The sequence below is a fragment of the Dicentrarchus labrax genome, unplaced genomic scaffold, assembly GCF_905237075.1.
Source record: "Dicentrarchus labrax unplaced genomic scaffold, dlabrax2021, whole genome shotgun sequence".
Classification (NCBI taxonomy): domain Eukaryota; kingdom Metazoa; phylum Chordata; class Actinopteri; family Moronidae; genus Dicentrarchus; species Dicentrarchus labrax.
In genome coordinates this window covers 10,401,200-10,411,906 of record NW_026136711.1, presented here as the reverse complement: position 1 = coordinate 10,411,906, position 10,707 = coordinate 10,401,200, and positions in this window count along the sequence as shown.

Genomic DNA, 10,707 nt, shown 5'->3' with positions numbered 1-10,707 from the left:
GGGAAAGGGGGGCTGAGACAGAGAGGGTGAGTCAGCAGGTGATGAAAGCACGGGAGAAAATTAAGATGGAGTAAGAGGGCTCCAGGAGATGAGGAGCGGAGATGGTTGAAAATATCTGGAAGAGCGAGCAGGTAGGATGTGGATAGAAAAGGATAGATTGCTTTTCTCACCCCCCTGAAACAGAGCTCTACCTCAGAAACCAACAGTGCTCCGGGTAGAGCAGACACAATATAAGGGTCATTACAGACAGGAAAAAAAAGATTTCAAGCGTGATCCATCACAACGGCAGCACATGAGTGAATTTAAGCATCTGTGAACGTAGAAGCCACAGCGCTCTGAGTCTCTTTTCTCTCCACCAACTGGTTGGAAGACAGTCTATGAACGGATAAGTACTCCCCCTCCCCCTCTCTTAAACTCTCTGCGCTGGCTGGTGGGAGGGAAAAGAAAAGTATGCACACATGAGCGCTCACAAATGAAAACCTGTTTGCACACCAACACCACACACAGGAATTTAGTGCAAGACATCAGATGCGTTCTGTCAGAGCAACAAAAAAGTGACTCAACAAAAAAGCTCAGCAAGCAACCGCCAAATTCTGACGATTTGAACAATGGTTTCCTTTTATTCTCACTTTTTCCCGTTTGAATGAGAGCGTTTTCTTCCTTCCTCTCCTACCAGTCAGAAGGAATGAGCCGCTTTAGTGCAGCAGCAACGCACCCTGCTCCCCTGGGAGTTCATTTGAGAAACACCACCTGCAGGTTTGAGTGGCATCATTAACAAAGGTCAGATGTGCTCACTGTGAAATTATACACACATGAATTTCTCATTGACTTGTTAATACACCTGATTTCCTTGCCCAGGGTGACAGTTTGCCCTTTGCTGTCTTCCAGTGGGAGAGTTAGACAAGAGTGCGCCAAGTGGGCGCCATGCATTTGATTTAATTAAGAGGCTGCTGATAACACTTGAGTTAAACAAGCATGTAAATAAAATCAACATCATTAACAAACCAAGCGGCAAAACAAATCAATATGGGATATTCAGAGTGTTCAGTGGATTGTGGAACCTTAATCCCTGACTGAGGCTGCAAGGCTCTTATCTGTCCTTTAGGAATTGAGGAATTTAGGACCGTCAGTCATTATGCTTTGATGTTAAGCAAATAAGCTCTTTCTATTAAATTTACAGTTAACATAGTACTCATTTTGTTCTAAGCCAAAAGGGTAGTAACACAAATGAATTGTCTTTATATCCGTTGATACAGGGGTCAACTTGGATGAACTAACCCAGATTTACATGATATTAGCCAGCTAAAATGAGCCTGTTAGCTTGCTAACAAACTCACAATGACATTGCTGACAGGTAAAATGTTTACTGTGTTCTCCATCTTTTTATAGCACACTAACATTTGTTCATTTGCACCAAACACAAAGACTATGGGAATGTCATTAGTTTTGCAGGTATATAACCATAACCAAACCAAATTTTATGACAATCTACTGAAAACCACAAATGTCAACCTTCTGGTGGCGCTGAAAGAGAGGTTATGAAATCACCAAAGTCATTTGGATTCATTCTCTGGGCAGTCTCAGAACCAATCGGCTATCGTCTGATGAAAATTTTGCCTCTTGGGGCAACTGCCAATGAGTCCAATTAGCAACTTGACACACAGGAATGACGACTTTTCACATTTTGGCTAATCTCTATAAACAGATGTTCTTAAATGCAGATTGATTTTTAAAAAGCATATAAAAGCGAAAGCCTTGTCGTAGATACTATAGCCGATGGGTTCCAGCATTATATTTCGGTCAATGCGTTATCCGCCTCTGTTGCTCTCCACATGGACTGTCTACCTGCACACAACCAAAGCCTGCTCACATGTGATTGGTCAAATGTTGCTTGGACTACAAACAGAAACCAGAACATTTCTAATGACAAAATCTTGGTCCCTTGCCAACAAATTCTGCATTCATGTTTTTGGAGATTATTTCCTACATGATAACATAAAGTAACATGATTATCTGAACCAAATTTCATGGTAATCTATCTGATAGCTAGCAAGACTTAATAAAAAACAAACAAACAAACAAACAAAAAAAATTGGTGGGTTCGATTTATCCTTTGTGAACCATGAATGTCTGTACAGAACATCATGGCAATCGATCCAAAAGCTTTTCAGATATTATCATCTGGACCCAAGTAGTGGACTGACAGACCAAAAAACCTACTGTACATTGCCAGATCATCCATAGAGCCATGCCACTATCTTTACATTAGAAAAACAGGTTTATTTAACCAAATCAACTCTGTTAACCACATTCAAAAAACAGAACCCAGGATTTCTGCAGTAGCTGCTCCTACTGATTTAATACAAGGGGAAAACACACCAATAATCAATTCACACATTTCTCATCACCGGAGAGGTCAAAGAGGCCGTCCCAGATACATCCTACATGTGCATCCCTCTAATGGTTCCACATAGCATGAACAATTTGCCGTCATAACATTGTGAGAAGGGCTGTCATGTGAGGAGAAACACACCATTAAGAGTCAAGCAGCTGTGTCAGATCAGACTTTTACACAGCCCATTGCTTTGTCATGTCAGAGAAGGTTGCGGCTTGTCCTTGTCCACTCAAGCGAGTGTTTGCACAGTGGAAACAGGCCCAGGGCAGGTTATGTGTGCTGCACTCATCCATGTAACTGTAACGTATAAAATACTGCACGGTGCTTCTATGTTTCTGCCTTGTGAGTAAGTGTTACATGTGAAGGCTCATGTGGCTGAGATGTGATCATGGTAACTCAGTGGAACGAGGACAGATGCAACTAGCGCTGTGTGTCATCGCAACCACGCTTGTGTTGAGCACATGACATATGACTCCTCCTGCAGATGACAGAGAGAGCACTGTCACAGGTGAGAAAAAATGCATAATTAGAAGATGTAATAACACAGGAAAAATATGGGGATGAGTCCACAATGTTTTCCTAATAAAGGGTTTAAGAGTTGTCTCGGAAATCTCCTAGCAACGAGGCTTAGGGCATCTAAGAGTTGGGGTTCAGGTCATGTTAGGGTTCATTAGGGTCAGGATTATAGTCTGTCCACTCAGGTTTCCTGGAGGGCAGGATGGCTGTCCTGCCGAAGCGCGACCAAATAAGAAGGCTCCATGTGTTACAACAGAAAAAGAGAGGCGTGCATCCACCTTTCTAAAACTGAACCTGATCAGGATCATATTGTAAAGGAAAAATAATGGGCTTGCAAACGAAATGATGCATGGCTTCCCTCAGTTCCCTCAATACAACGATCACATTGTTTCATGGGATCATGCAGCAATGTCATGTGATTGCATTTTTAGCCATGGCTCTAGGGATGGCAATGTTGGTCAGTTGGTCAGTCCACCACTTTGATCCAGACTAAAATATCTCAACAACTATTTGATGGATTGCCATACAATTTTGTACAGACATTCATGGTAGAGGACTGCATTGGGACTGGAACGCAAATCTCGAGGGAGCAGGCAGTTTAATGTAATGGTCAGAAATCCAGTGAGAGTGGGAACAGTGGCATGCAGGGCTCTAGTTCGTGGCTGACATTTTTGTTTTTTTTGTCAATAACAATAATAAGCTTGGTATAACCATCCATGTTCCACTGAGGATGAATCCTAATGGCTTTGGTGATTGTATGACTTTCCATCTAGCACCACCACAAGGTTTGTGGTTTTTAGTGCAACGTCTTAACAAATTGGGGGCCACTCATTATGTGGTCCAACACTTTTACACAGACACACCTACATACACACACACACACAGCAGCAGCACTCTACTTGCAACAACTGTATCGAGTGCAACAACCCTGCGATATTGCAACAAAGTTTCAATTGCCTACCGAGATCCATCACTCAAAGGGAAAATTCCGCCCTTTTCTTTGGGTATTATATGAAAGTAGGTGTTATACTGTTACGCACTGCTGGCCACGGATGCACAGTACCCTACTTTATGTAGCCCTCCACTAGTGGGACTAGTTTGGAGGTTGTAAATCCAAAAGCATGTCAGTCAGTCCAGAGGGAAATACTCATTACATTGAAAAAAAATCCTTATTTGTGATTAAAATAATGGTTGTTGACAATGTATTAGTGACCCCCACAGATGTATGATTTCACTGTTTTTTGAGACCCCTTCACATAACTTTAACCCTGTTCCAAGTCTACAGATCCTCCAAATGTGTCATGTCTCACTCGACTAAGAACCAGCCAAGTAGCCTACATAGTTACAGTAAAGCTCACATGTCATTCTGACTCAACCTGTTCTCACTTGTTCATAGTCAAAGAATGTAGTGTAGGCTACTCAAATTCAAACGTGCGTGTCCTCAATGAAAATCAACAGACAATATGGATATAAAGTCGGGCAAGGAAAACAAATTGAGAGGCTGGAGCAGTAGTCTGTTCACAGTGTGATTTTCATCATGATTCCATTCTTTAAAGTAAGAAGTCCCCATTAACTTGATTTAAAGTGACAAGATATTAACAAACATGTAGCTAATATGTATCATTGATGCCAACAGACAAAACAATAGCAGACAAGTTAACAAAAGCACAGCATACTTTCCCCATTAGGTTCTAAATAGACATCATCTCACAGTTTGGAAGATGACAAGATGCTCATTTTCTCTCGAAACTGGTGTCCAGAATCAAGGTCTGTTCTCGATTAGAGCCTGTCACGATGCCTTCTGCCACATTCCTGCTTCGTCCAACAGGCTGCGTGGTTGTGAGACTGCCAAGCTGTACATTTCCATGGATGAGGCTGTTGGCACCAGCCTCTCTGCTATATGTTATTCTCTATCTCTCTCTCTCTCTCCCTCTCCCTCCGTCTGAGAGAAACACTGAGAATCTTAAACTTTTTGATTTATTCGCTGCAGCTTTTCTGACGCTGAGAGAGAATGTTTCATCAGTATGAACGCTGAGCTGTTGTCAGGCTCCTTGACATGAACACAGCGTTAAAGTAAAATAAAATCAGTGAGGTCAGACGGGTAGCTTAGCCTCTCTATTGGAAGCAGAGGGAAAATGCTAGCCTGGCTCTGTGCTAACTTCCAAGGTGAAATATATATATGTCTATAGGCTACCAGTCCCTCACTAGTTAGCATTCTCTATCTTGCTGGTTTCATTTATACCAAAAATGAAATGTAAAAAGACGCTGTGGTTTTATGGAGAGTTATGTGCTGGAACTGTTTGTTGCCACTTATGCTAGGCTACGCTAACCACCTGCTGGCTGTAGCATTGAACTATCTTTCTCATCTAACTCTCAGCAAGAAAATGAACACATGTATTTCCCAAAATGTCAAACAATTCTTTTGATGCTACTCATCATGTGAGAACATTTGGATAGTGCGCCTACATATAGTCTATAGATCATAGAAGATTTAAACAGCTTACTAGTTGAGATTCCACAACCGTTTTCTTATATTACACCACTTTGGTTAAGGTTTGGTGAGGGTATGTTCATGAATTGTCACTTATGCTTTATAAATAATCTGTTAAACAGTTTTTTAAATGTTACAAATACTTTTTAAACTATCTGTAGGCGGACCATCCAAACTGAAAATCAGTGCATTCATGATGTAATGACCTCATTTAAATAAGTGGTTATTTTGGGGTGAGTAAGGTGGGACAGCACACTGTTTTTACTTCCTGTCAACAACAGAAAACATGATCTCTCTGCACTGCATATTCTAATAAATGAGTTAAGTAGCTTGTTTGCTGAATTATATAGTGAGCTCCACTTGACCCCTTCAGGCAAAATGACATATTTCTTTACACAGGTCCTGTTGTCTCTTGATAAGATTCATAACTGGACGTGCAGCGTGTCCTGATGTTACCCCCGTGCTGAGGGGAGGTGTATGAGTGTGCATGGTTTGCCGACACACTAGTAAATCCACGAGTGATGCTGACATCCCACAGATGTGTGAAGGCTGGAGTCTCCTGACTCAACCGCAGAGATGAATGTTGTGTGGGTGGGCGGGCGCCTCATTGATTTTTGTGTTGGAGAGATTAGTGCACATTAATGTTACACACTCAGGGCTGGGATATATTAAAGAGGAACTTACACTTTTAGCATGCCGGAAATCCCCCCACAAACAGATGTATTAGCAAAAGTATGCATCTCAAGTCTTTTCTTTTGATCTGATTCTGAATGTTAATGTTATTCAAGTGAGAAAATCTGGTATGAAATGAATGCACATGTTTCTGATTCAGATCAAGAGAGTTATTTGAGGATAAAGTTCCTTCTTGACATTTGGGAACAGTATACAAAATACTCAAATGTCCACTTTGAGCTTTCAACTTTAAGTCTTCATTCATCAAATTGAACTGGCTTCATTATAATTAGGTGACACAAGTCAGGAACTTCGGATCCTCTATGTAAATGAGGTGACATCACATGTTTGGGGGTGGATATGAATGGTCTACTTGGTTTTCTTGACTTTCTCATGACTTTGACCCCTTCCTAGCCGATGCTGTGATCACTTTCGGTCAAGAGTTCACTGACAGCTAATGTGTGTATCCTTCATTCAGTCTATTGCCTAGGTTCCTTGGGTTACCCTCAGAGTTCCCCACAGCTGTTGCACATGATTTCTTGAATCAAGCATCATTTTCTTAGTTGAATGATTGTCCATATTCTGCTTTGTTTCAAGATATTGGCACTTTTCTGGGTTCTGGAAAAGTCTTTTGGAAACAGGAGGTAGGGTATGTCAACTCACTGGCTCAAAACTCTTCAAGAAAACCAACATTTCAAACAAACTAGCTTGAAAAAAAGTCTCATCAAGGGAAAAGTTTTGGGGCAAGGGAGCAGCAAGATGCACAAAATCATAGAACTGGAGATAAGAAACCCCACACGCCCTCAGAGGGCATTCATGATGTTGCACTTGGTTGTACACACAAAAAGTGACAGAAGTAGTGTTGTGAAGAATGAAAAAAAGAGTACATGTGAAAAGAAATCACTTCTTACTTATCACCTCTGAACACCTGGACATTCACTGGGTGAAATGGGAACACTTGTCAAATTGTCAGTTTTGTAAAAGTTACAAATCTTGTCTGGCGCAGCCCCCCTGATTCGGATGTCGGGAAGGTGTGAGGGGATTAGCAATTTGTTTGAAGCATACTGACGCCTTTACAGTGACTGACAGTGTTTGTTCATATCAGCAGCCTTAGCCTTCTTCACATACTGAGAAATATGATCAAACACTGAAATACAGCAAACCTCTACACAAGAAATGAACAAGAAGTGTACAAAAAATATTCATATTAACTCCAAAAAAACCCCCATGCAAACAACCTGTAAAATAATATCAGACTAAATCTGATAGCACACCTTCAGAGATCAAAGTCTCCACTCTGCACGCACAGGTATTCTATAATCATCACGTGCCATTTGAACCAGCTAAAGGTCAGTAAAAGCAGCCACTCTGCCAGCGTTCAAAGGTCAACAGCCTGCTTGTGTACAAGTAAATGGATCCTTATCAACAGTTAACCAAGTGCACGCTGGTTATCTGATAGCTTCCTTTCTCTTTACAAGTGCAGTCACTTAGCTCACAGCCAGCCTGCAGATAGTTTTATTCCACATTATCAGTTCTTATCTGATCTGACACTCTTTCCGCAGCTTGACACAGCATTAACATACAACATGCATAATCCATTGCTGTGATGTCAGGAAAAGCTGCCAGTCACGTTACGGCAGATGTCGATGGCAGAGCTGAGGTCCCACATTCTGTAGACCTGATGACACTTTAGTCGTTTTCTGATTCTTACCCGTTGTTAACATGCCTGTTGGAATGTTTTATTAGCCTCAAGTCTGGTTCTTTGATTAGAAGCAGTGTAAATCTTTCAAAGAAACTAGAAAGGAAGTATGAGCAGGAAGCCACCTTTTTAAAGGCTTGCTACACTGACAGTGGTTTTCCTCTCTTCTCCCCATAAGCCCACTTTTTTTACCCTCTCCGTTGATGCCGTGTGTCAGCTGGGAGGCACGGCGCTGTACCATGCAGATGTAATCTACACCTCTCCGTGCCAGAGAACAGCGATTGAATCGCAGCGGGCAGCCGATCCATGACATGCTGACAGGATCAGCATAGCGACACATGTGTGGGTATCTGCTTTCATGCAACACATCCCAGGGGGGAGGACTATGGTCGGAGGCCAACTTTTGCAAAATGCGTAGGGGTGAGAAGGAGAGTTTCTGGAAATGCTACACGACTTGGTGGGACGTATAGACAGGTTGGCTGACACGACGTTAAAGACATCTGGAAAGAGAGTGAATTTAAGCTGGGTGGAGATAAGAAAGAAGGCCACAAGTGTGAGGGTGGGGTGGGGGTGTGTGTGAGAGACAGAGCATGAAATAGAAAGAGCAGGTTAAAGAAAGTGCGGTGGCCTAACTGGGAAGAGAGCCGTGGAGGTGCTGCAGATGAAACATGGCAGGATGAAGCTGTGTTTTGCTCCAGCGGCTGCGATCAGGGTGGAGAGTCTGTGTGTTTGTTTGCTTAGCGCGTGTCAATGGAAGCACCACCAGAACTGACACCAAGAGGAGTGTGTTTCTGTGTTTACGCGAAAGCAGAAGCTTTTATCTGTGTCAAGATCCTGTGTCGGTAATGTCAGGGGAGCTTGTCTGCAGAGCGCTCGGGGAGTACGAGCATGAGAAAACCTTTGTTCACTGTCTGGTTGTAACACACTAACATCCGTGAGGCATCATTAGTCTGAGGCTCAGCCTGCTCTACTCTGAGCCAAGAGGGGCAGAAACGTGGACTTCATATGAAGGCTAAAGGGCACCGTCCCGTGGACACAAGGTAGAGCAAACATAGGCGATGCCTCCGAGGTTGGGCTCAAAGGTTTCCCCTCTTTCTCCCCTGACGAAGCTCTGATCTGCTTGCCTCTGAATAGGAAATATCAAAGAGCCAGCACGATGATTGTTAAATCTACCGCGGCTTGGAATGAAGTGATACACCAACAGCTTGTTGACACCAACCAGGAGAGCTTTACCCATTTTATTTTGACTCCCATCCTGCGCTACTTTCATAAAAGAGCCGCTCACTTCCATGAAAGCAGAGCAGGAAAGAGGCAAATATATACAGCAGACACAGCCGAAGAGGGAAAACGCCAGAAAGCAACAGCGTTGGTTTGTTGTTTCCAACTCCCCTAGCACTTAGAGGTTCCCTCCAGCACAGTCTCTCACTGAAATATTAATCGTGTTTGACAGCTGTTTTAGCTATGAAAACAAACACGAGACCGAGCTTTTTTGGATAGCGCAGAGACATACGCTCGAGCGTGGACTGGCTCAGATAAGGAACAACTGTTGTGGACAAAAGGAGAACAGGCTCGAGACAGCACAATGTGGAAGCAGCCTCATTAGAAATGTGCTGTTGCTCACCAGTGTGAAATTTTTTGATGAGCTGTACAGCATCTCAGCTGTCATGTCCTCAGGGGGTAGCGCTGTAATGTACTAAGTGGAAGTGTATAGAGTTTAAAATGTGCATTTAGATATCCGCAGGTCAGAGTATGAAGAAGTCAAGCCTCATGTGCATCTACTCTTCCAGGTGACTCTCCTCTACCCTCACACTTACCGGCATCCCTGCAACCCCAACGCACTTAACAAGGTGCTGTAATGAGAGGCTTTCTCGCACGCACACAAACACACAAACACACACACACACACACACACGCAGCGCTAGCATGGCAGAGGCAATTTGCAGCATTAAGCTGCCTGATAGCACATGTCCACTGAGAGTTAGGGAGTGATTTAACGGACATTGCTCACACCAATTAGAGTGAATCAGCCAGGCAACGCTACAGACGACAAGTGGATGCCGGTGCTGTCAACATGCAGCCACACACATCTACGCTCCCACACACTGCGGAAAGGGTGGTATTTCACTCTTTCTTTTGTGATTAAGAGCATGAAAATAGCCCATTTAGATAATCCCTCCCTGTCAGCACTGTCAGCCACTGACACATCCCATGCACTCGTTCCCTCATTACCATACGCCAGTCATTTCAAGAGGGCCGACTACAAAGCCCGAAGAATGAGCTGAGGGGAGCGGCCACCTGCTTCCCTTTTTCGCGAGTGCCGGAGCCGCTCCTCGTCTCTTCCCCGGCCAAGCCTGGAGCGACATGACACAGTACGAAGGCCACAAAAGGGAGAGCCGAGCCGCACCAGGCGAAACAGCTACGAGAGAAAGAAGGTGCACAATAGGGTTTCTATTGCGCGCCCATTGGAGGGGTCAGGCCCTGGAGAGCACCTGATTCATTTCTTCTTGAGGGCTATTAATCTTTTCAAGCACCAGAATCACTTTGCCTCTCAGGAACGGGAGAGGAGATTGAGTTTTCTATTACAATCAAGCCGAGGCAGCGTGTCGCAGGGAGAGGGGGCAGTGAAGGCACTGTCCTTGCTGCTGCCTTTCCCACTTACAACAAAAAAAAAACAAGAGAGGGGGGACCCGTGATCACATTAGTGAGATCATTTTTAAATTCCTACTCAGAGTGCAAGCAAGGTCACAGTAAATGCACAGCTTCTTTATATCAAAGGACCAAATGGTTCACTTAATTTTCAAAGACGTAAAACCTGTGATTTCAAATTAAGTGCTTGTGCTTGTGGTCAAATTTGTCTATATCCACACAACAGATGGCATTTATAGTCTAAAAACTCTCATATACTACTTACATTTAGCTATGTATTGTTTTTTG